Consider the following 26,859-nt stretch of genomic DNA (forward strand, 5'->3'; position numbering starts at 1 on the left):
TAATAGGCTGGTAAGCCCACAAGCAAACAGAATATTTTGAGAAAAGACAGAAAGTATGTAATTTAGAATCAGTAGGAGGATTCGTGGTGGCAAAACATGGATTGTACTCTCAACTATCTTCATTTTTTATTATTAATAATTTCTCATTTAAAAGGGTCTTTGCAAATGGAATGAATTCTGAATCCAATTTCAGTGTAATGCAGCTGGGAGACAGTTCTTGGTTTTAATCAGTTGAAAATTATTGATCCATTAAAGATAAATTGAATGCAGTGTGGTATTTAAATTTTTAGGATACTAAAATAAATTTTTAGAGCTTTTCTTTTATGAACTCAGAGACTCATGTGGTTCATGATTTAGCTTATGCAGTGTGGTATTTAAATTTTTGGGGAGTTTTTCTTTTATAAACAGAGACTTCTGTGGCTCATCATTTAGCTTACACTGAACTTGTCGTACACTTACGCTTGTCTTACACTTTTGCTTGTCACTATCCAATACTTATTCATTTTTAACTGATAGGACCTACCTGTTTATCATAAAATAAATACTAATATCTGCGTCATTTCTGACCTCAGGTTGTAACAAAGGTTAAGTACTGCTTTGCACAGTAGAGCAAAGAAAAATAATGACAGAGGCCATTGTGTTTTCAGTATCAGACGATGAATGGGCTTTGTCTGCGAGTGCAAACAGTGTAATGGTTATACAAGAATTGTCCAAAGGCACACATAGGTTCTGTTAAGGATCTCTAAAAACTGAGCTGTCTCTCTCTCTTTCTCTCTCTCAGACTCACAATATCAGGTTCAACACCAAGCGTTTTCTTGCAGATTTAAATCCTGCCTCCCACACATGCATTTAAATGTGTGTGTGTCTGCTCTTTAGGTAATAAATACAGTTGAGGACTCATTGAGTAGACCATGATGCAACAACCTAGCCTGGATGTGGGTGATTCTGTGCGCAGAGCCAAGGGACATGGCTTTTAGAGGCAGTGGTTAGATCACATGTCCTCAGGGCGTCATTATGTGGTAGATTGTTAGATATTCAGCTGAGAATAGCAGCAGAACTTGACTACAGCTCACACGGGCAGTGAGTGTCTACAGTATGAGTTGTGAAAGTGTACAGTGAGGCGGTGGAAAGAGAAAAATGAATAGGTTACTAGAGAATGTAAAATAAACACATTTTGTTGACTGGTGGCTCAAGAACATGTTACCCACGGTGAATGAAATTGAATTCTGCCGCGTGGACAACCCAGCATTTAATTTCATTGATCCAAGGATGTCAAGATGTGACATGATGGAGGCAAATGCTTTTAGGAGGTGGCACAAAAAAAAGGAACGATTTCACGTCAAGTTATCGAGCTTGTGGGAGGACAAGAGAGACAGTTGATAGAAAGATTTGGTCCGGTAACGAGATGTCTCACTTGTTGAAGCGTTTATTTAAGATGGCAGCAATGCAGTCTAGTGGTTTAGGACCTGGGTTCAGTGATGTTCCCAGGTGCAGGCCAAGCTCCCAGGTGTGGCACTGTTTTTCTACCGCTGACGAAGAGGCTGTGCTGATACTCGAATGCCTCGGTAAATATCCAGAATTATGGTGGAACAAAACCAGCGTCTGTGTAAATAGCAGCAAGAATCATGTTTTAATTTCCTTGTTCCTGAAATGAATTTAAAATATGCCGAAGATGAAAAAAAAACAAAAAAAAAAGGAAACAACTTCTTAAAATTATGGTCAGAGCGTATTATGGTTGGTCTGATTAATGGCCAGTGTAGTCGTGGCTACAACGAGTCTTATAATCAAGTTTTTGAAAGCTTATGTGACATCATATTCCAGATAATCACAGCTCCGTAGTGTACTAAATTCTCATCTCGTACAAGGAACCTAATCTTCTGTTTATTCTTAGCTAAAAAAAACAGTGGGACAGACTTAAACAGGACAGACATATAGATAGAGATGCCACGATCTTACAGATGATCTTGAGCCTTTGGCATACAGTTTGGAATACAAATTTAAAAAACACTGTGCTTGAACAGGAAATACAGTATTCTTAAAACTTTTATCTGTGCCTTTTATCTTGTTATTTCTCTTCTTGGAGCAATTTTCATCTGTAAAAATATATTGAAAACAATTATCTTCTTGAACATGAGAGGTAATGAAAATTAGGTGACCATCAGTAATCTGAAATGAAATATACAAGCCAAAATAACTGAATGAAATGAATATTATCATTTGTTCTAGAACCATATTGGATAGAGAAATACATGTTCAAGCTGATTATAAAATTTCTAACCGTAAGAACTGCTCAATTATGTTGGTTTGAATTATCACATATAGGAAGGTGTAATGCTTATTGTTTAACACAACTGATAATGATTTCTTCCATTTTTGTTTTATGTTGACATTACATTTATCATTTTGTTTTACAATGTTCTGTGTATCTATCCCTATCAGATAAACATTAAATCAATTAATTCATTAATTTTCCAAAAAAAAAAAAGAGAAACTGTTGCAAAATTGAACTATTCATCAAAATCAGTTTATAATTAACACTGCAACACTGCAAATTTCCCTGCTGTGGGATTAATAAAGGATTATCTTCTTATCTTATAAATGCAGCATTTCCATAATTGTGTTTCATTTACAAGTTGCTGTGACATCCAGGTTGTCAGCTTGTCACTTTCCCTTTAGAAAAACTTGGCATCTCCAAAAATCCAAAGAAAGCAATTCTTTTTTAGAGCTTATGCATGATATTCTGATCTAATTGCCAAAGCCATGCAGGTATGTACAAAGAACCAGCCAGCAGTGTCAACCAGTCAACCAGTGTGCTTGTGAACAGAAAGATAACCTTTCTTGTGAAAAGGGGATCATTTAATTTTTTTTTAACTTTCTAAGACCTGCTGAAGCCCAACCAATTCTTCCTTCTGAATGGCTAAAGATCCAGATGTGAAATTATCAACACTTTTTTTTGTTTTAACATTAAACGATGCGATGGGGAAAAATCTGTCAGAAATAAAAGGCGATGACTTTCTCTTTAAATGTTTCATGTCACAAAACTTGGTGATGCTGTACTGCACTTTTGAGAATTGCTGTTGTACCAGCATAGTCCTAAAAAATGTTGTGGGGAGTCTAGTCAAAGGGAATGTCAAGGAATGGGTCATTTTCAGTGCAGTGTCAGGCTTTGGGGTGAGTATGAAAGCCGTTCTCAGGTGCCAGACTCAAAGTTAGGATGACTTGCCTAAGGAGACAGAAGCTGATAGAAAAATGTTCCCCGGTGGGCAGTGTACATCTCTATACAAAATCATGCTGGGAGATTTCAGTTTGTCATTAAAATATAGACAAAATTCCATGATGAAAAAAGGTGTGTGTGTGTGGGGGGGGGGGCATCATAATATTTTCTGATATATTTTACCCTACCTAGAGTTTAACTGAAATAGAAAAGTCCATTACCTACGGAGTCTCTCAGCATAGGACAATCAAAACTAATCTGTTCTGAAGCTTTTGGAAAGTTCATTAATTAGTTGCCTTCCTTTGGGGGGGGGGGGGGGGGGGGTCTTATTACTCTTTTGACAGCCCAAAAGAAATTTGCATTACTCACGTATCACTTTCCTTCCATATTTGTATTTGTGAGGACTGCAATTAAGAACAGGAAGATAGCTAATGTGCGTCTGGAACACATATGCATGAACGGCACTTCAGAGAGACATCAACCATGGATTGTACTGTACGCTGGCAGCCACTCTGGATCTGAACTGGCCAGAGGATTCTGCCTTTATTTGGGACTGCACATCCGTTCTGCATTCTGGCTTTGTGACTATCAGTAAACAGACCAACGTTGACCTCTCTTTGCTTGCCTCACGAGCAGTCCGTATCTCTACTCTAAATCCACGTGCAGGAGGCAAATGAGACTGTAACCCAGTTGTGACCAGGCTGTCCATAACCAGGGCATAGAATCCTATTAAGGACCTATCTGCAAGCTGTCATCTGATAATCGGTGGAAAGTACTATATCCTGCTCTCCTTGCCTCCAGGCAAGCAACACCAGGCCTATTTTTATTCATCCCACGGTGTTCTCGTGTGCGTATTCCATCCGGAGGGTATGGTCATTACCTTTGGTCTGGCATTCATGGCGTTCATGTAAAATGAACAAAAATACTCTCTCCCTGGTTGTATATGAGTATAATGCTAATGCCTTCCATTGCTGAATGGAGTCATTTGCTAGTTGCCATTTGCATCAGCAGGGTTTTTTTTGTTTGTTTGTTTGTTTGTCTTGCCGCTCATACACATTCCACCCGAGTCTGTTTCAATGAGCTGCATATGGCTGGCTTAGAGATGGAAATTAGGAAGGATTTTGAGAATTCCTGGAAAGTACCTTTGCTGGGTTTTCCCTGGCAGTGTAGAAGCAGAATCTCCCTCCCTCCATGGTTTGCATGTTTCTGTGCTTTTCATTGTATGCATTCCATCTAATCTGTTTCAACTTGGATAAGTACGTTTCCGATGACCGTTCGTCCCAACCCCCTGCTGTTTTCCTGTGGGTATTTCCTGCAAACAATTAGTCTGACCTGCTGTATTCTGCTCCCCTTATCTATACTGACACACGAGTCAGGATCTCATGTCAGGATCTCGTTGTAGCTGTCAAGTCCTCTGCTCTCAGTTGGTGTTTTCGCTAGATCTTCAGCTCCAAGGCTTCCTCTATCATTACTTATATAGGAAGCAGGAAAAAAAACTGGAGCCAGCCAGTGGCAGTTGTTGCCGCCTACAAGTGAATAACTACGCTGTAAAAAAAGAAAAAGTCTGCCTGAGTGACTGCTTAGACTTAAGATATTTCACCTCCAGTGCACCTTCAAACAAAACTCACAAACCTTTGGGTGTACTGGCAGTAGATGTCACTACTGTGCACCCTCGAGGAAACCTTTCTCTATTTACTACTGACGCGCTTCAGGTTTCAGTTTGCATCGTCATTGTTTTCGTCATTTGTAAATAGATTTTTAACGACAACGTGACATAAAAAGAAAATATATAAAAGAGTACATTTAATACGAAGTAATATACCCCGCTGAAAGCAGATAATAAGTGTGTTGCCTTAGGTTCACATCTGCTGCGATGTGATAAATTCTCAAATACATTTTTTGCTGACAGCTAATACGCCATTTGTTCCCTCGGCTGTTGGGTTTTTAAACAAGCAGTAGGCTTAGATGCTATTGCACACACTTTAACAAAGGACTGATGGACTCTTAGTGCTTTTATAGCTCATTGCAACTTTATTATAATGACACCTACTGTATGTTATATGTATTTCTGTCTTTTATTTATCTATTTATGATGTGTATTGGTTGTGTTGACTACTGTTTGCAAACCAAATTTCCCCTCGGGGACAATAAAGACTATCCAATCCAATCCAAAAAAAAACGCCAAAACTGATTGGCAGTACTTTATGGTTAGCGTTATCACGCTTAGCTGCAGCACACTACAGTATTTGCAGTGTTTACTGAGGAAGTTTTTGTATAGTGGCCTTTTTTGGCAAACATAAATATGCACAACTCGTTAATCCTAAAAGTGTCTTGAAAAGTCACAAAATACATGGGTTCTTCTTTAAAAATTGGAGAAAGAAAATAGAAATGTGTTGACACTGACTTTTGCGTGGGCAATCTGTGAGAGGTTATTTCTGCACTTTTAGAGCTTACAAGTCCTTTGTGAAAGAAAATAAAATAAAATGCTATACGGGGACTGTGGGCTTAAGCTAGGCTGTATGCCAGTGGAAATTTTTACAGAATGTTTTCTGCTTTAAAACATTGTTTTTATTGTCTTCTCTGGGCTACCATATGGTTCAAATAAAACTACGGTGACTATTTGACCTTAAGGTGTTTGGTAGGGCTTTACTTAAAACAGACTAGGATTTAATTATTAGTAAGTTAACAATGATTAAATTTAGTTAAAATTCAGATCCCAGAATCCATCCATCCATCCATTATCTATACCCACTTATTCCTGGTCAGGGTTGTGGGAGGTGCTGTAGCATTGATGCATTGAGCGAATGGCAGGAATACACTCTGGAAAGTTCGCCAGTCTATCGCAGGGCACACTCACCATTCACTCACACACTCATACCTAGAGGCAATTTAGACTCTCTAACTTATCCTCATACCTGCATGTCTTTGGACTATGGGAGGAAACCGGATTCCCCGGTGGAAACCCACACAGACATGGGGTGAACATGCAAACTCAGACCCAGAATTATAGATAAATAAGTAAATATGTTTACTGAAAAGAAATATTGGCACACAATTTTGTTTGTGATGTAAGGTATGCTGCATAACCTAGGATGCGTGCATACTAATGCATTGCCATTCTGCAGAAATTAAGAAGACAGCCCATATTCGGTAACAACCGTCCCTGCTTTAATTTAAGTTCATAGAAGGTTTTCCTTTTAATAATGACAAGTGATTTGGAAAATGAATGATAGCCATAAAAATAAAAACAAGCTATTGAATCGCTACTTCTTTATTTTGATTCCAACAATGCTAAACCCAGATATTATAATTTCAGTCTTAATTGGTTATCATTCCAAATTAATATTTTATTTCTTCTGAACACATTTTGCCTCTCAATTTCCCTCAGTTAAATGGCTGTTAAATAGTTTTTCCATGTAACAACAGATAATATTGTATAGAGGGTGAGAAGAAACCCTGCTCTAATCTCCAGTGGCAAATGAAGGCTTGTTAGTTGCTCTTTCTGAAGATCCCAGGAAAGCTTTCCACTGAAAAGAGAAGACACACTCACCATTAACAAGCTCAAAATGGCCTACTATTTTCTGCCAGTGCTTCTTCAGTATAGCTCCCCATTCCCACCAAACAGCTCACAAAATCCTGGCAGCATAGGACCCCCCTACTCAGTTGCCCTCAACCGTCGCCCCACAGCTGATAGAACCCATAAAGCTAATCGAATTAATGGCTGTGGCCCTGATGTCATGCAGGCCAGAGAAGGACACTATCATTTTAAAAATGTAAAAAGTGTGACCTGCCTGAGTGAATGCATTGGCACTCTCTCCAGCATTTCGGTGTTTGGTTACCGTTGTCAGTGACAGTGATGGAGGGGGTCAAAGTCTTTGAGGGCTCTCAGGGAAGTCTCCTACTTCAGGAGACTTCCCTGAGTCCCTGCCACCACACAAGGAGGCCCAGAGCCCATGGCAGTTCAGATAAGTCTGACCGTGTTGCCACACCTGACACCTGCTGAAATGTCACCTTCGGCCCTAGTGCCTACCACACCAAAATCCAGTGCCTCCAGAGGACCCCCGCAGTTCTCTGCCCCATCTGCATCTGCTTCTGTGCCTTCTGGTGGAGCAGCTCTTTAGAAAAAAAAAGCCTGGAGCCTATCCCAGCATGCATTGGGCGAGAGGCAGGGATACACTCTGGACAGGCCGCCAGTCTGTCACAGGGCACACACACACTCATACCTATGGGCAATTTAGAGTCTCCAATTAGCCTACCTGCATGTCTTTGGACTGTGGGAGGAAACCGGAGTACCCGGAGGAGACCCACACAGACACGGGGAGAACAAGCAAAATCCACACATAAAGGCCCCAAGCCGAGATTCGGACCCACAACCTTCTTGCTGTGAGGCGACAGTGCTACTCACTGCACCACCACTGGCCCATTTCAGTTGTGTGAGCGTTGTCTCAAAGCCAGGCTGAGCACAGCGCAAGAAAATCGAAAACACAAAGAAGATGAACTCTTTTCAGATGGCTAATCACTGCGGCTCTCTGACAGGGCTGGAACCACAGCAAAACTACACTGACTTACATATGACTTAGTGCATTATCTTTTTGCATAATTGGATCTTTTTTTACACAAAGGGTTAAACAATCTGCAGCTCACCAGCCTAACGGCTAAGCCTTGGGGGAACATGAGGACAGGAGTGCAGAGGCTTAATCTGTAGCTGGTGCAGGGCGCTGCTGCATCCACAATCATTTCCAGCTCTCCCCGTGTCATCTTCTGAAACCACCAGGGTCACAAATTACAGCCTGATGTTTCGTTCTGTCTGGAAAAACGACAACAACAAAAAAAAGAATGGGTCAGTGACAAGAAAATGAGAGAAACACTAGTCTTTAAAACAACAGCTTATTTTCCTCTACTATTACATCCATTCTTGCTCCATGATACATTAAAACTAATTCCATGTGGACTGAGCACCTGTACAATTGCGTGTAGTGTTATTTAATATAAATTTATGAGTCCTCTGTAGTTCCATAAAACATAATAGAGCGATTTTGGGCTTAGGTGTAAGCTTGGGACTCCCCCCTCCCCCTCCTTTTGTACATCTAGGAGTAGTGCTAATGCTGGCTTTACATTTAGGGAACAAAGCTTGGACTTATTGGAATATATATAGTTAAATGAGACACAATCTCATGCTCCACATGAATTACTTAGTAACAAAAAGTAACTGCTCCGTGTTTCTTGCACAGTAATTACAATAAATAAATTGCTTGCATTGTGTAGAATCAAACTCACCTACTTCTTAGATCAGCGTTTCCCAACCGGTGTGCCGCGGCACTCTGGTGTGCCGTCAGCTGAGGTCAGGTGTGCCGTGTGAAAAATTAATTTAAAAAAATTTTTATGTTGGTAATGGTGTTTATTTTTTATGCTTTTGAGAGTCGTGTGCCATGACATTCTGTAAATTTGGAAAGTGTGCCACAGAAGGAAAAAGTTCGGGAAACAGTGTCCTAGATAACACTCCAGAAAACACTGTAAGAGCATAATATCATATCCAAGGTGGAACTCTACAACAGAACTTGTTTTCCCACAGGCATGAGAATGAGATGAGATGAGAATTTGAAATAAGTAATTGAAAGGAAATGTCTAATTTATATACTAAATGCTGCCCTGCCCCTTATTGCAAAAGCTGCACTTACTGTAACGTTTTTCACTGTTATAAATTAGCTGTGAGGGACAGTTATAGGACATGAAGCTCTATGCATTTTCAGAACACTTCATAAAATGATTAACTTCGAAAATACTCCACGAATGCACCACCTTTCATTATCTAATGCAACTCACTCTTTCAATGTCATGCTCCTTCAAAGAAAAAAAAAAAAAATCTAAGACAAAAGCATTAGTCTATTCCATATAACTGCAGATAACCTCCTCTGGTGCATCGTATGAAGGGCACACTGGGTGTATTTTCAGGACATCCAGCAGAACCACTAAACGCAGACCTATATAATCTGTGTGTGCCTTGCATACAGATAAACATCTCTTGGGCTAGTAATATGGGCTATAATTATGATATTAAAATGTTTTATTCTCAAAGCTGCAATGATGATGTTAGAATTAGATTTTGAACTTATTAACAGCAGGCAGATGGATGCAGGTGCGCCTGACATGGGCAGCATACAGTACGCCATGTCGGGACAATGCAAACCCTCTACCATTCAGCTGTTGATGCTTGTATGCGGCTGACAGGGTGCATTTGCAAGGAAATCTTATTAATGTACTTATAAGAAGATATGCACCTTCAGTGCATAAATGCACTTGCTGTAATCAAGGGTTTGACTGTGGTGCTTAATTACACATTAAAGTAGATAACGATTCACCTTTTTTCAGAGAAATAAAACTGCCTTTTTTCAAGGACAAGTAACGCCCTATGGGGAAACATTAGAAAATGTTATATATAATTACATGGTTATCAATTAATGGTATTGAAAGATGTGTTGTTAATTATCGTGAAGTATTGCCATACGTACACGTTCAATAATGATATATTGAATTATTTTCAAACATAATTTTTTAGCCATCTCGATTATTATAAAAAGAAATTGTCTACAAAAAGGCATTCTAGTTTTTGAAATGTTCCACCGGAAACCTGTAGGCCACATAAGTCAGTAGTAGAGGGCAGCCATAATAAATTTGGTCATCATAGATTTAAAACATGCTTTTTTCAAACTGTTAATCTCATATGAGGGGTAATGTTTCTAGCACAAGCTGATATGCAGTAAGCCTTTAAATCCATTCTGCTTCTTGCTAATACTAACCACTGAATGGAAGCCACCATTTACTCTTACAGTCTGTTTGTCTAAATTTAACTAAAGTACAGTGATTAGAGGCTTAAGGTTCCAATGGTTCTTTAAAATATCCAGGTTCCCACTGTCACATGTAGTACCGAATCATTTTGGAGGAAAAACAGGGGAAATAACAAGGCCTTAGCATGCAGTAATGTTTGAGAGAAAAACACCGAAAGGTTTGGCAATACCAGTTCTCACTGCCAGTCTATGGGCTGATTGAGGCCAATAGCATTGTTTGGAAACCTGATTTAGAGACCAGATGTGAAAACGAATCATTCTGCAGAAAAACAGATGTGTTCCCTTACAAGTGCATTGCCTTCAAAGACAATATCTAGTGAGCGCAGACCGTTATAAAAGAGGGGGAACATGACATCATTATGGTCTGCTGCCTTGAAAACTGAACTGTTACATTAACGGTTGGACACATGGAGTCAAAGTTTTGGACTGCATATCCACTGCACCACCAGTGCTGCTCTAAAACCTGTACGGGGTGATAACACAACACTGTTAGAGTTGAATTAAATTAAGATTTCACTTTATGGGCATTCCTGGTTATTGGCTGTAATACTATGGTCTGGGTGAACACTCGATTATGATTCTGAAGGTATGCGTTAAACCGTGCACATATAGTCATGGGTCAAGCTTAATCACCATTCTAAATATATATGCTGACTGGCCAGTTGCTAACCAACCTATGTAACAATAGCAACAGTTGGAGGGATATTTATCTGAGCAGGGAATTGTTGGAAGTGGAGTCCCACAAGGATCGGTGTTGGGACCACTGCTCTTCCTCATTTATATCAATGACTTTGACAGAGACATAGAAAGTACATTAGTCATATGTGCAGATGATACAAAACTGGGAGGCCCAGATAATGGTTAGGAATCTACTAAAGTAATCCAAGAAGATCTAAAAAAAAAAATGTTGAAATGAACAGGCATTGTATATGTTTGTATAAGGAATAAACAAAATATCTGAATTCTCTGTATACATTTGTCAAGGTAGTGGCAGGTTTGACGCAATTGTGGACCGAGGGGATCTAAAAGTTAACCACAAAAATCGCCAAGCGATTGAAAGGGACAGGGGAAACACCAAATAATAAAGAGCTCTAAATAATCGCTCCCTCTACTCACTGAATCTTCTGTCAGTGGACTCAGAAAACTAAAAACGAAACACTGCCGCAGCATAGCTACCTAGAAAGTAAAAACCCAATAGGAAATCAGAGTGGAGTAACCTAAAGAAAATGACACTCGCAGCCTGGCGGGTCGGAAAAGGTAAACTAAAAACGAAAATGTCCTCCACAGTGCTAAGAGAAAATCAGCTCAGAGAAGAAACTAAATGGTGGCCAAATCTCGCAGATAGGATCGATGTGGTAACTTCTGCAGATTCTTAAACCCCTACACACCTACAGCATGACACAGAATGATGTTCTCCCTACATCTAACAATGAGTCTACGCTAAACCCCGGAAACAAGGGGCTATGTATAGGACTCCCACACCTGACCCTCATCAGGGACAATTAACTCAAGGAGCCAATACGTGTGAGGTGCCACCACCTCACAATAGGACTCACACACCTGCCCCTCATCAGGGACAATTAACCCACAGAAACCAATGAGAGAGAGGTGCTACCACCTCACAACATGTGCATGGATGGGTTGGTAATCTGGCACAAGGATGGAAATTGTCATTCGAACACTTCTGAATTAATCTTGGAATTTGTTTTGCGTGTTTTGTTTTTGTTATGCTTTTTTTCATAGTTTATTTTCAGTACTGTTTACCTCCTGTGGCAGTTTTCATATGCAAGGTGTAAATATGTCAAATCAGTGCAGAACTTTATTGCTCCCCTTAGTGTTCACCTTGTTACGCTGTGAGTTCTTTTAATTTCTTCCAGATTGCACACCTGCACTCTTTGAATTTATTTGTCGTTCATTCTTAATGCACGTCGTACCAGACATTTACTTATTCGAATTCATTTATTCAGGGTTCAAACAGCGAAGCTGCTGGAACCATCTTGTTTTTGTTCTGTTTATTTATTTATTTTTTTATTATTATTCTTTTCTAAAACAGAGTGGGAAGCAAAAACCTACGCCCCCGCCACTACCCAGATTATTGCAATGATGGCTTGAGGCCAGATGGTGGCGCTGTAATGCAACATTTAAATTTTAGCCCATAACTCCGGAACCATGTGGTGCAGAATCAAAAATCCTTTTTCTCCTGATTCCACGGCCAAAGGGCCAAATGGTGAATTCTCTATTGATTTGAAATTAAAAATTTTTTTGTAAAGCCTACTTTTGCAAATTAGTCTGGAGCCGTTTAGCCTATCAGTACTAAATTAGGCTAGAAATAATCTGTGGGCTTCGAACCTCGATAATTATCAAAGAATGATGACTTTTTTAAACATTATGACCACCATATGTCAATAAACTGTTGTGGGTGTGGCTATTCTTACTAAAACAGCTGTAACTTGAACGCTACGTCTGATCGTCGCTGAATTTTGCAGGCGAGTACAGCACGTGATTCTGAGGAAGAACACACCAAATTTTGCAGCCAGTAGGTGGCTCCGTTAGAACCAAATAACTTTAAATGTGTATAACTCTTCAACCATCTTACCAATCTGGCTGACATTTTGTATGGTATGTCTCCGACCCTACCATTTTTTCCCAATGACTAACAGATGTATTTTTAAAATCTCAGCCAATCAGATTTTAGCAGCCATTTGACAGGCTTAACAATAGCTGATCAGTATTAAACTTTATATATATATATATATATAGGCAATATATTGACCTCTTCACTTGGCACTACCTTGTAAAATGTGGGATCAGTTGGCCATTAGAGGACTATAGTAAATATGCAGGTTTTCAAAGAGCATATATTTGACAATGGTTAATTGAAATTCATATAACCTACTTTTGCAAACCACTCCTAGGCCATTAAACTGAACGTCACACAATTAGGCATGAAAGAACCTGCGGAGTCTAAAAAAATGGAATAATTATCAAAAAAAGTTAGGGTTAACTTAAAAAAACAATATGGCCACCATATGCAAAATAAACAGTTGTGGATGTGGTCTTTTTTTTTTTTACGAAAACAGTGATTTCCTCTGAGGCAGCTTGCTAATTTTGGTGGCCTTTCACCAAAAGCTGGCACTGTAGGAGGAAAATAAATGAAAATACCTATAACTCCTCAATTGCATCACCGATCAAGTTGATTATTTACCTAAATACGTACAATGATAAGATCATATCTGAGAAAATATGGCTGCTATCAGCCAATCGGTTGTCAGTAGGCATATGAAAGGCTTTTTATGTATGTTTACCTCTAAGATACCATGGGAACAAGGGAATACCATGAGCAAATTTTGAGACAGAGATTTTTGCACCATTCATCTAATGTGTCCTTACAGGTTAAAAATGTATAATTGCTGCATGTTGCTTGGTCTCCGTTAATTACCACTAGTGGTCATATTTAATATATTTATTTTTGTCCTGCTACGTTTTGTTGCTGGTAGAAGAATTTTAGAAGTTGATGTGTGTCATATTCTCAGGCAAAACCTAGATATCAATTCAATTATTCTCAATGCCCAGATTTTTTAATATGCCTGATTGTATGAGCTCTAAATGGAGTATAGAATATGAATTAGTAGTCTTTTCGAAAGAACAAACACGAGGGCAGTGAAATGGTACAGATGTTCACTGGTGGACAGTTCTGGTGTTTTTTTTTTAACTGAGTGTCAGATGATATGCTTTAGGCTTCACTGGATCCAGAGATTGTCATGTGACAGAACTATCATCCTACTTTTTTTGATGATGAGATCTGAGCAACCACAGGCTTTAGAGTGATAATAATCTACCACCTACCTGTGACAAGAGGAACATAACTAACTGCAACATGGAGGAAAAAGCTGTTATTTCAGCTATTTCAAGATCAAATTCAACTGCCATCAAATTGGGCGTTATTATTATAATCTCGGAAGAAAAATGTGTGTTCTTATTTACAGTATGAGTGACAAACAAAAAAGCTGACAGGGTATTCCAGGTAAATACTGCCGTAAAAATAATACCTAAATGCACATGGCGCATTAAAAACATGGTGCATGTCTTCCTTCTCAATGCTTAGCTTCTTATTTGGGTTTATCATCTAATTATAAGCAATTACCCCAGGCTACAAAGTGAATGCAAGTGCCTATTTTCAGACCTATTTCAGTTCTGCCAGATTAACTCAATTAAATTTGGAGTCCAAACTGAAATGAACATTCTTTGTTCAGTTGGCTTGCTATCGATCTCAGCTTTACTTCTTGTGTCCTTGATGGGGGCTGTCAGAAGACTCTAAGTGTTGTACGTGCTGTGCCCTCCCTCCCTGCAGAGTTGTTGACTGTCAGACCGCAGCTTTACAGCATTACCCAAACAGCCCTGCCTTGAACTTTTGTCATTAGGTCTTGCTTATTCATGCTTGGTAAACAGCTGGTACATACATATATTGGCTGTCTCCCTTCTAACTGAGTAGCGGTTTCTCTCGCAATGGCCGGGTCTCATGGAGAAACTATAGTCACTTTTGGGGTTTCTGGGGTCTCCTTTTTCTCTTCATCTCTCTAAGGGGTAACTAGCAGGGTTGGGTTCTACCAATGGCCTTTGGTCCTTTTCCTCTAATTTATGCCTTATAAAGTTTGGTGTTTTATCTGACACATCAGCCAGTTCTGGATTTAAATAGGCTAATCGTCAATATGATTTTTTCCACTTAATTTAGAATAACCATGTATTGGACTTCAAAAAATAGGGATGGGATGGATGGGCATTATGAACATAATACTTGGCTATTTGTCATATACGGTCTATATAGAACATGCTAAACTTAACCGTACATTTTTCTGAATTTAGAAATCCCTGGATGGATATTTTTGGCCCTACAAAGAAGAAATGTCTGGTAAAAAAGAGGACGTCTGGTCAGCCTATTTCATTATAAACCTATAAGCCTGGATTTAAAATCAATGTTTTATTTTGCTTCAATATTTTGTATAGTAGCCTAACATTTGGAAGTTGCACATGTTTACTTATCACATTTTCAATATTTCACACTGTTCAGTGTTCACATTGCAAATAAAAATAGTGAAATCACACAATAACTACTGCATTTTGTTTGATCCTTTGATTTGTCTGCACTTATAGTCTGAGTTTACATCAATTGTTGTGTCCCAACATCTGGTTTTATGTGATAAAAAGTGGGATGAATACTTGAACATGGGGGTGAAGGAAAATATACAACTTGGGATCACTCAGCAGCTTGGATATGCTGACAACGGTACATGTAATTACTGAAGCTGACATATACTTGCCATGAAGCGAGGAAGATAGCGCCTAGCCAATGAAAGCCTATTTTTACCTTAGATTTTGGCTGATTGTATTTTGATGTGCGCTGTGTGTGTGTGTGTGTGTGTGTGTTTTTGCACTGGACTCGGTGTGTTTGTTTTCAATGCATGGGGATGCAACTGGGAACTGGGCGGAGGGTTTAAGTGTGATAACAATCATCGCTGTCATACAGCTTATTGGCTTTATTTAGGATTTTTGCCCTTTAATCAAACCTGATGTGGGATTAAACATTCAAACATCAGATACCATGTAAATGCGTCTTGGAAAAAAGAACAATGCTACTAAACAGAGTTTATAGCGTCAACTCCTGATTGTTATTGGTTTTGGTCCACAACATCATGGTCCCAAAAAGAATTATGAGAAATGAATTTGGACTGCGTTTATATAGCGCTTTACAATTGATGCCTCTCATTCACCCACATACTCACACACCAACAGTGAAAGGCTGTCAAGGTACCAATCAGCTCGTTGGGAGCAATTAGGGGTTAGGTGTCTTGCTCAGGGACACTTTGACACGCCCAGGACGGGGGATCGAACCGGCAACCCTCCGACTGCCAGACAACCACTCTTACCTCCTGAGCTATGTCGCCCCTTGCTTCTTGGAAAAAAAAACACATCACATGATCACAGAAAACCAAAAAAATACATATTGTTAAAACACTTTAAAAACCATTTGATAATCATCAATATGGTTCATCACCCAGCGCTGTTCCTTAATAATTTAAAAGTGCAGCCAGATGCAGGGGAGCCTGAAAGGTTTCACCTTGGTCACTTGGCTGCAACTCCATTATGTGTTTCCACAAACTTCTCTGCAAATCCTGTTTGCAACATCATGTCAAGTTTTTTTTAATTTTTTTTTTATTAAATGGTGAAAGTTTTAGTCAAAGCAGACAGGGCTGTACTATACCGCCAGCCCTACTTTTCACAAATGTTAGCCATTTTTGAAAAAAATGGCAAACTTTAATTCTACATCACTGTAAGCAAATGATTTGCATGGAGATGTCTGGTATGAAACGTCTTTCCACAAATTATGAATATTTTGCTACACTGTAGTCCTGTGAGACAAAAATAATAATTCTGTATGAGATTCTGATCATAGGGAAGCCTGGAAGGAGTGATCTGGAATATGGTGCAAGAAACAACAGAATGTGGCTCCATGGGGTTGAAAAGACATGAATTTCTCTGGACCAGATGCTTCAATTCGATCAGAACTGCAGATTACATACTGCCCTGCTGGCAAAGTATACCGTAGGCTTCAAAAACTCAAATGCACCCTGTGGGGATTTGGACCTCTTTTCATCCACACATCAGGTGGGCTCTTTTGTAATGGGGAGAATATTTCCACATTCTCTTTCTACTTCTTCAGCATTGTACCTACTTAACCTAGCTTTCCCACCTGGGTATGGAAGATGATGTAATCTCTGCAAGAATCTCATAATTAGCCTTGTGTCTCTTTTATAGTAGATCTATTAAGTCTTTCTAATTATGATGAGCTTGTACAGTAAAGGCAAATCTTACAACATACTGTAATTCACTCCAGGACAACTGAGACTGGTCCTGAGGGATGTTGCTGAAGACAATTCTTGATTTATACCATCTCTCTTCTAAGCCTACTCTTTTGTGTAAAGATAGCGTGTGAGGTGTGGCAGCCAAAATAGGTACCGTTTCTTGACGAATAAGCCCCATCTACATGTAGCAGCCTAGCAACCACATGGAGTTATTCCAGATATGTCCACATGGAGGAAATACAATCAAGGCTGGCTCCAGGGGTGAGGGGATCACTCACAAAGTGTCAGACAGGCACAGCCAACTCACCCCAAAATGCTGAATCAGTTAAAAGCAGGCTCTGCAGACATTTGACAGCACAACCGACAGGAACAGGGGCTTGTCCATATCGTTGATTTTTTTGCATTCTTTGTCATGTGAATTCATTTCAGCAGCATGCGTGCTGCATAAAGATTTATCCCCCCCCCCCCAGCCCCCCCAATAGACAGTTACACAGATCTTGAATGTCTGTTTCAGACAGAAGATGAAGGGGTGGGTTGCCTCTCCTGCCTGATGAAAACTGTGCCTGATTTGAGTTTGACATTCAGCCCCACAGCTGAACAACACGGTCTGCATCATGAGAGTCTCCACAGTAAAAAAACAAAAAACAAATAAATAAATAAAATAGCTTTACAGAATTTTCTTCTTTTTATTATCAGCTTTCAGCACTGGAACACACAGTATTGAAAGCTTGGTATACACACAAAAAAAAAAATAGGTTACATGCTCCAGTTCTTCTTTCTGAAGATTTTGCTTTGACGTGAATTTATCCTGTGCTGCAGGGCAGTCTAGTGCCTGGACAATCCGTGGCTCTAGCTGTAGCCCAGTGAAGGGCATGGCCCTCTTATGGGGTGGGCAGGTACCCTCTGACCCATGTTGGGGCCTCCGGCTCTGACTCCTGTGCTTCTCAGTGACAAAGGTGTCCAATGGCTCCCTGCCACTGAAATAGGCAATGTAAGTAGAATTATGTTTCTCCCCAGGGTACCCATGATTGAGACAGGTTGGACAAACCAATCAGCAATGGGGGAAACATAGCACAAGTGTCTCACATGACAAAGTGGTGGTACTTTTTCCTCATTGACCTGCTTATCCATTTTGTATGATATACTGGGCAGTATATGTGGAAGATCTCATCATTATTTGTCTAAGATTAGTCTACCAGCCCTCTGTATTTTGGTCCCTTGCTCTCAGAGGCACCTCTCACTCTTGACCTTCTTCACCCCTCTCAAAGAAGCAAAAAGAAGCAAAAACAATTATGAAGAGCCCCTATTCATGTGAGCTGCTCCACCTTCTCAGTCAGTCAGGAGAGCTTCACTGGCATGTCTGCGCAAGATTAAAATTAGGAGGAGAGCATCTACAGTTCTTCGTGAGACAGAGGCCAAAGATTATCAAATAAAGACTTCCATAAGCAACTGTGTATTAGGGGAACAAACAACAGATGCTGCATATGTGACTAATGGGTGAAAGCAACAGCCCAAGTGAGACTGGGAGGGGCAGCTCTCAAAGCCCACAAATTGTGTGTTTGGTTTGTATAAATCTGATCATCCATTAGCCTGTTCATTATATGGTTTGCTTCTCCCTTCAGACTTATTTGGGTAAGTACTGGCTGGCAGCTTGTGGGAGGGTAAAGTAACGAGGTCTTGCTGGCAGTGAGTGCAATTACAGAGCACCAGGGAGCCCTGGGTCTGGTGAAGTTCATATCACTTTCTCTAAACCCATTAGTGACAGAATCATTTTTTGTCAATGGGATGTGGGATTCTAAAAGCTGATCCTTGGTGTGGGAGAGGTGCTGCTCCAGCACAACTTTTTTATTTTCTCCCAGTTTCCCATCCTATCTGTTTTTTTGCTGGTGACAATGGACGATTGTTTGCTTTGAATCAGTTTTCAAAGCAAACCAGGCCTGTCAGAGGGGAAAAGCCTTCTCTTTTTAGTAAGGTAGGATGGGGGCGGGGGGGAATAATGGGTGAGACAGGGTATCAAAACCAGCGTGATAAGGGGAAGGACTTCCAATAATAAAGCAAGGCCCAGATTCACTCTGACTTGCAATATGCCTTGTCCTATTTGACATTATTTTACGATAGCTTAGAAGTGACTGAAGTTAATGACACATTTGGAAACACTAAGAAGCAAAAACTAAGACATATCTGTACCTCAAAATTTGATTAAAACCTCTCACAGAAAAAAGAAAACAGAGCAAGCCATCCGATTTACTGACAGTGAACATGGGTATTACCATAAACACAGTAAAAAATAATGTCATGACTGTTAGTCAACTCCATGGTTTGGATTCCCCCAGTGAAAGACAGAAAGTAGTTCCATAGTAAATAGTGGCTCCTAAATAGCAGCATCAGTCTAGTAACAGATCACCCATCTGTCCTTTCAAGTGGTGCACACAAACAGGCTTACAATGCCATTCTGGACAACATACCAGTGTTGTATTGCCATCCCAACAGATGGCACTGCGATTGTCCTTTATTCCCCAATTGTCACGTGGGATGCTTCCCTGGCTTCATCCTGGAATTGCCAGCTTACAGTACCAGTAAAATTTCAGTAAAATGTCCTGAACTTCACCTGCTGCTTTGAAGCCACACCCAGAATGCCCAGCTTGACTCTTAATCCTGCCTGTGAATCTAGGGCTTTTTCATGCTGCTGGGCTCACTCTTGCAGTTTTACTAACCACCCCCCCCCCCCCCTCCCCCCCTCCCCCCCCTCCACGTCTCCACCCCCATGAGACCATGAGACACCGCTTTGCTGATGGCTTTTAGAGAAGCGCTTAACTGTCTCTTGCCCCTCTCTTAGGATTCAGCTGCTCATGTATCATAATTTGCTTTAGTGTGGTACTGCATGTGGCAGCGCTTTTATAGTGCCATCTAATCTTGCCCGTTTTTGTCCATAAATATCCCCAGACACAAGGAATATGTCACAGAAGATATTAAGAAATAAATCTCTCTTTATATTCAGATGATGAATGATGCAACCCAGCCATATGATAAATCGTTTTGCTCTGGCTTCGGTGTATGCTTTGTCATATTTCATGTAATGCACTGATGTTTATTTTTTCATTCAGAGTTGTGTGTGTTCATATATATGTACACACACACACACACACACACGCACACTTCTATATATGTTCCGTCCTTACAGGGTTTGTTGGCATGTTTCCCTAACACACCCCACAGATGAACTGATCACTTGGGGGTCACCAACCATGGAGTACCGGTCCGGATTCCCAACAGGCATTAGCCTATGTTTGGGTGCTTACCCAGAACAGCGCTGTCCTCAGAGAGTCAGAGCTGCCCCGGGGTCCTGCCCCGGCCAGGTTCAGTGCATCTCCTTATTACACTAGCCCTCCTCTGTGTGCTTGGTGCATATCAGAGCAGAAATAACAACCCAGGGGGATCCACCATGCAGTAGCACCACCTTCACCCTGTGATGTTTCTTGCCTGGCCTCCCATCATTTAGTTGTTTTTGTGTGAATGCAGGCATCCCCCACTTGAGAAATTCTAGTATGTAATTGCATTGTGTAATCATATGTGTCAAGTTATTTGGCATATATTGTTAGCAAATATACTAGTTATTTCCTTTTTTATGAACTCAAATACATTTTTACATTATTTAGAGTAGAATATATGCATGGTATAAAAATTAAAAATGTAGGTGACAGTGCCAATAGATATATGTTCTAAGCTAGGTATTATATTTTTACATTTTAATAAAAATGCAATTCTTTATTTTTGAATGTTGATTGTTGGTTACGTTTGTTTGCTTCGTAATGACGCATTACCACACTCATCAGTGACAGTGACTGGCTCTGCGGGTGTAACCTTAATTAGAGTGCTGAAGTGCCAAGGGGCCAAGTGACACACAGCTAGAAGGTCATGGAGTTGAGCTCTCTCAGGCCACCCAATTAACAGAACACCACTCCCGAAGCTCCTCCAGCCATTTCAGCCAACGGTTCTCTGGTTTTAGCAAGATCAAAGCCATGGATGAGTCTCCGTTATTCCTCATGTAATTCAGCTTTTTAGTATTGGATCTCTTCTGCCATTCCCAGGTCTACTGTATGTGTCAAACTTCAGCCATCGGTCCCACAGTCAATGCAACACTTATCAATCAGTCCCCCTTCTTGACCACCTTAATGGGGGAGTGGGGGGGGGGGGTGTTATGAGATATTTTTACATGGGCTTGGGGTCCCTTTCCTTGAACGAAAAAAGCACTAGGCCTTTCAGTCCGACTGAAATCGTACTAATTCAAATTTTTCGAAGTCGGATTAACATACCTAGATAATGCGGTTGGGTTTTACTACGACATGTATACGCTTCAGTAGGCCAAAACTTGGCCTAGGCGTTCTGCGCACGTTCCGTAATTTACATAGCGACTACTGTGGCCAAGCAGAATCGATAACGTTTCAGAAAATATACAACTTTAAAAGATTTAATTCAATCTTCTACTGGGACGAACAACCTTTTAAAAAAGCTTCTTCTAAAGCTTCGTTTTGCCCTCCCTCGTATCATGGCGAAAAAAAACACATTTCTGGACGGACGAGGAGACCAACTTCATGCTATCGCAACTAAAGGAGCTAAATATCCTGAAATACATGGATGGAAGAAAAACGCGAAATGGCGAACTATTCAAAAAAGTTGTGACAAAATTGGAGGAAGCAGGATTTATAAGAAGCCTTCATCAGACACACCTCAATAAATCGATTCTTTCCGAGTCATGTATATTGGGACAACTACAATAATCCAATTAAATCTCATCTTTGGCCAAATCGAGCTATTAATATAGATCGATTTCAACTGTGCATGTAAACGCAGTGACTGATCACATTGAGGGCCACTTGCTGGCTTGGTCATTTCTGTTGTCTATCACTGAAATATTTCAAAATATTTTAAAATTGTATTAATATTTTAATGTATTTTTAAAAAGCTCTAAATAGCATTTGGTTTCTTAGGAATTTAAAAGGAATGTATTTTTTAAATACTATATGTGAAAGAATTTGGTTTCCCATTAATAGAATTAAAATAAATCAAATAGAGTATTTCATGTGTAAATGTATTTGAGAATACTTCAAATATGTATTTACTTACATTTTCAAATACAGATACATATTTGTGTTTGACCCAGGTCTGGTGGCATGTTTGTAAGAGTTATAATTGGAATCCAACATATAGGGTGTTTCAGGAAATCTGATCAATTTTTAATTCCCTGAAGTCTGCCAGAGGGTATATAATGAGTGCTCTAATTATATGAACTTTCCCAACAGGTAATTGAGCTGAGCATGTTTCCAGAAATTTTCAGTGTCGGGACTGATCATATTTACTTCTTGAATGCTCTTCTATGCTGGTTATACACTTTGTTGTACGTCGCTCTGGATAAGAGCATCTGCCAAATGCCTGTAATGTAATGTAATGTTGTATGTGAATTATTTTTGGGGAACCAAGCCTGTTTTATTCAGTGATCTCTGCTCCTATTTCAACAAACCTTAATCATACCATCGTGAAATACTTGAAACACAATGTTTTAGTGCAAACTGGTGTGAAATCACCAGTCACATTAGAGGTCTTAATTTCCTGTTGTTTTCATACAGATCTGCATAATGTTTACATCACAGAGCTGTTTTTGAAAAACAGTCATCTGGAACTGTTCATTTAGCTGTGTGTGCCATAATCTATGGTTGTGTTGACGTGAGCTTGCCCTCTCATCACTGACTCAGCAACTGTTGTCAGGTATTTTTATGTTTTGTTATGTGTTGTGTTGTCAATGGTTTAAAAGGCTTATGTTTAATCAGATCCACATTCCATCACAGCACCAGGATTCATTGGCTATATAGCCATTTATTCTTTTTTTTTAAATTTTCACACAAGTTTTAAAAAGAAATCAGACAAGGGGCAGGGCTGGAGAGGTACAAAATCCAAGATGGCTTATACTAGTGATAGTAGCTAAGCTATAAGTGACAACTTATAACATCATATTTGTTATTCCATATAGAAATTGCCGTTGTCTGATACCACGTGTCTGCTCTACCCTCAACACACAATGGAGACATGGACCTGGATTTGATCAAAATTAATTGCAATAATTTCTTTATTTTTAAATTCCAAACAGTTTGTAATGTTAATTTTGGTGATTGTGGAATTCACCATGCTGTCTTTGTAAAGAAAAACAATGACATTCCCTTTCATAGTGAACTGTTGCAAATGTAATCCAGGCCAAGGTTTCTTATTGTAGGGGAAGCTAAAGAGAATTATTACATCCCTCTGGGTGGAATTCCCCACAGATTTTCTATGCATGGTGTTCTGAATAACGTTTATTGTTATCATAATAAAGCTTTTTATATGAGGTTAATTAGCATTAGCAAGTGGAGTGTGTGTGATGTGAGATCAGTTAGCAAGCATACATAGCAATTTGTGCATTTCGCTTACCCTCCAATTGTTGGGATAGCATATCTGAGTAGACCTGAAAATGCCCTGTTAGATTGGTGATGTAATTCACACTGTGTTTTGTCAGCTGCAGATGTATGTGATTTATGACTTGTATACATGAGCACTAACAGCCACATCCACAGTCTGACATTTAGTTGATCCATCTCACTGTATATTGATTTCATGTCACTGGCATGAATGGATTTGCATGCCCATGGTCTGAACGCATGTATTTTTGGGGCAGCTGTCATGAGAAAGGTGCATGCCGCTGCATTGCAGGGACTTAAATATTACTACTGCTTAATAGTTTGAGCGAGCCTAGGTGTCATCATAACCTGGTTAGCATCACGCCAAACTGGTGTACTATCGATGCCCTTTCTATAGTAAAACATGCTGAAGCTGTTACCCATGACAAGTGTTATTTCTTACGGTGACATCGTTGCATCGAGGACTGTATTACGCGTAGTGCAGGAGTCATGTTGAGAAAGTATAAAGCATCTCTTTAAACTTGAAATATTTGTGGGTTTTTCTTATCGCTTATTCAGTCTCAAACATGTTTATATGGCCATATGACCTGATGTGGGCCGGGAGCGTGTTGCTCAGGAGGAGGAAACAGGACAGAGTTGTTCCAGCTCGGTATTATCGTGAAGGATTTCTTTGTTGTTAACAGTACATCTACAGGCAGGGTCAGGGTTGTGCCAGTGTTGTTTTGTTTATTGCACAGGTAGCATCCGTTGTTAGTTACCTCAGGCAATAGGTATCTGCCAGTTTTAGTATTGCTATTGTCCAGTATCTCAAAAAATGTTTCTTCCATTTATCATGGTTATTCATCTCTGGGTTCTCTCACCAAACCCTCACATTTTCCCATCAACTGAATAATTTGACAAGTGTGAATTCTTCAGGTGACTTAACCTGCGAAACATAATCTCTACCATTCATTAGCAAGGGGCCATTACAGTAAATTAAGTTATTTTAGTATTAGGACAGTATTTGTAAGGTATGATTTATCAAAGCACAAACCAAATATTCATTATTGCAGGATGTAGGTTTCAGATGCTAGACATGAATTTCCTCGGAGCAGCCTTCCTTGTGCACATTCACAGGGAGAGAAGATCTAGGAATGAAAGTACATTCATCCCAAAGCCCAATCCACATTTCATGTTGAGGCACGACATATAGGGCGCAATATGTTGAGGGAACCTGGAGGTCAGTCAATCATTGATGGTAAATATTTTCTCCATTTAGAAGAAAAATTGATAAATATTCTATTAGTCTATCAACATTCAGCATGCAGCAGTCTTGTTCAGGAAAACATTTAATTTTAATGAAATCCATTTTATTTCCCGTTTTGTGGTTTGTCGTTTCTTTGAAGACTGCTTTGTTAAACTAATATAGGGTCCATATTTCAAGCATACCCTTTGGTACACTCTGAGTCAAACAATAAATTATAACAACTTACAGTTAACTTTAAAAAAAAAAATCACCACTAATGCACTCCTGAGGTGCCTTCCAGAAATGAAAATAGCATTTCCAACGCATAACAGGTTGAGCCGTTCCAGGCCCAAACCCTATTCAGGTTAGTGTACCACCCACTGACCTGTGTGTAACTGGACACAGCTTCTCCACCTATGGTATAATTCAAGGACCCAGAGACCCGATGTTCTGGCCGCCTTTACATTTTCTCACTATTCTGAACCCTTGTCATTCAACATAAAAAATGGATTCATTGTTACAACATTACATTACAGATTAGAAATGCCTATCAGGCGACCACAACTTTTTTATATTATTTATTTTTTACATAGCATAGTGTTGCGTCTAACGTACTGAAATAGACATTTAGCATTGTTTAATTTTCAGAGGTGTTTTGGGGTCAGCCCTTTGTGCTGTTTGGCAGTTATGGAGCACATATGGGAATGGGAATATTGCAACATTGACAGACACAAATAGAGTGCATGAAACAAATTCGAATAAGCTATTTCCTCATTTGTATTTACAATGGAAAAAGTCTAGAGAGCCAGTTCAAGCACTAAGCAGTGAACGTAACTGATTGAAGCTTGTAGTACTAGACCACAGACAGGTAATTAGAACATGTTTATCTTATTTTGTCCTCAAGCACCACTTCTCGATGTACCGTACTTTATAAATCCCATCTCGTGGGCAAGCAAAGCCTGGTTGTGGCTGAGGGATCATTGCTATTATATGTGCAGTTATTACAAAAGTAAGTTTGGACATAAATGTAATATAAATGAAGTGTAACATAGACCTTGTGTAGCCAGTTTTTATACAAGTTATCTTCATGTTATAGAGAGCAGCTAACTCATATAAATAGATAATAAGGCATTGTGTTCGAGTATGGAACACCATGTGATTCCAGTGTGTGTGATTCCAGAATGGGAAAATACTTCATGCTGTTTTGGCTGTCTGTGACTTACTCATTTTATAATCAAAAGGTTTTTTTGGTTAAATTAGGCCATTGGATGCAGCCTGTTTGTGCCCCTACAGGGAGGTTCTATCCAATGAAGAGTACATATCAGGGGTGCCATCAGCCAGCAGCATCCGCTCAGTTCACTAACCTGTTTCTAAAGAAACCTAGACTGGCTTCTTGACAGCCACGTCATTTTCATCTCTGCTAAACCATTGTAATAACCATTAAAATACATATATGACAACCAACTCAAACTGAACCAGAATTGAATGCTCCAGAAATAAATTTAAAAAATCATGTCATCTGAGTGCTGACTGTGTATCAGTCAAACTGAAAACTTGCATGGAGTTTCATTACAGATCAAAATGAATGGTCACCTTTTAGTTCAATGTTGGCTGTTTTTCCTGAAGAAAAGTTCTTCCCTCTGTTCTGCCCACGGGAGCTAGTCATCGATCCTAATGTACCACTGTGGAGTGCTGCTGCTGGGGGATTCCTATCGGCACGTAGGTGGTGCAGCCAGGTTTTTAATCTCTATTGCTGTCCTCAAGACACCGTGATATTGCAGCTGCTCAGTAGAATTGATTTCTACTTTTGATAATACACATGGGAGAGGTGGCAGTTTGATTGCCCCAATGACAGCTAATTCCATATATGGACTTCCTCTAAGGCATCGTCGTTTTTACATTTCACATGCTGCTTGTGTGTGTGTGCGCGTGTAAGTGTATATATATATATATATATATATCTGTTGTCCGACAAGTAACCATAAAATATCCTCTGGTGACTACATGGAAAACGGGGGATTTTACATTGACATTTTTTGGGGGGCAGAAGGTGATGGGGGGCATAAAAAAATGAGATTATGTATGTGATGTCAGCAGCTATGATCACATAAGACGTATCTAGTGGCTGAAAGAGGACCACTAATGGGATATTGTGTTTTAATTAGGTTTCCTCTGGTGCACTTTAATTGGAGTAGATGCAAAGAGCGTTGATTGTTCTGCAGTGCTCCCAGGTGGGACCGTGTGAATAATGTTGACATAATCATCCCTC

General features: G+C 39.7%; 1 protein-coding gene and 1 long non-coding RNA gene across 6 annotated transcripts in view; one reads left to right on the forward strand and one right to left on the reverse strand.

The window, feature by feature from the left end:
* doc2b (double C2-like domains, beta) overlaps window positions 1-26,859 on the forward strand; it is a 191,428-nt gene that overhangs the window by 100,968 nt on the left and 63,601 nt on the right. The gene's annotated exons all lie outside the window — the stretch shown is intronic.
* LOC135262751 (uncharacterized) lies at window positions 6,264-8,740 on the reverse strand. Of its 2 annotated transcripts, none has more exons than XR_010332311.1 (3): window positions 8,496-8,740; window positions 7,859-8,021; window positions 6,264-6,741 (listed from the first exon to the last, which is right to left on the reverse strand). It is a non-coding gene; the product is annotated as an uncharacterized LOC135262751 (long non-coding RNA). The 2 variants fall into 2 exon arrangements; XR_010332312.1 differs by having other exon boundaries at window positions 8,492-8,740.

This window comes from Anguilla rostrata, chromosome 9, assembly GCF_018555375.3.
Source record: "Anguilla rostrata isolate EN2019 chromosome 9, ASM1855537v3, whole genome shotgun sequence".
Classification (NCBI taxonomy): domain Eukaryota; kingdom Metazoa; phylum Chordata; class Actinopteri; order Anguilliformes; family Anguillidae; genus Anguilla; species Anguilla rostrata.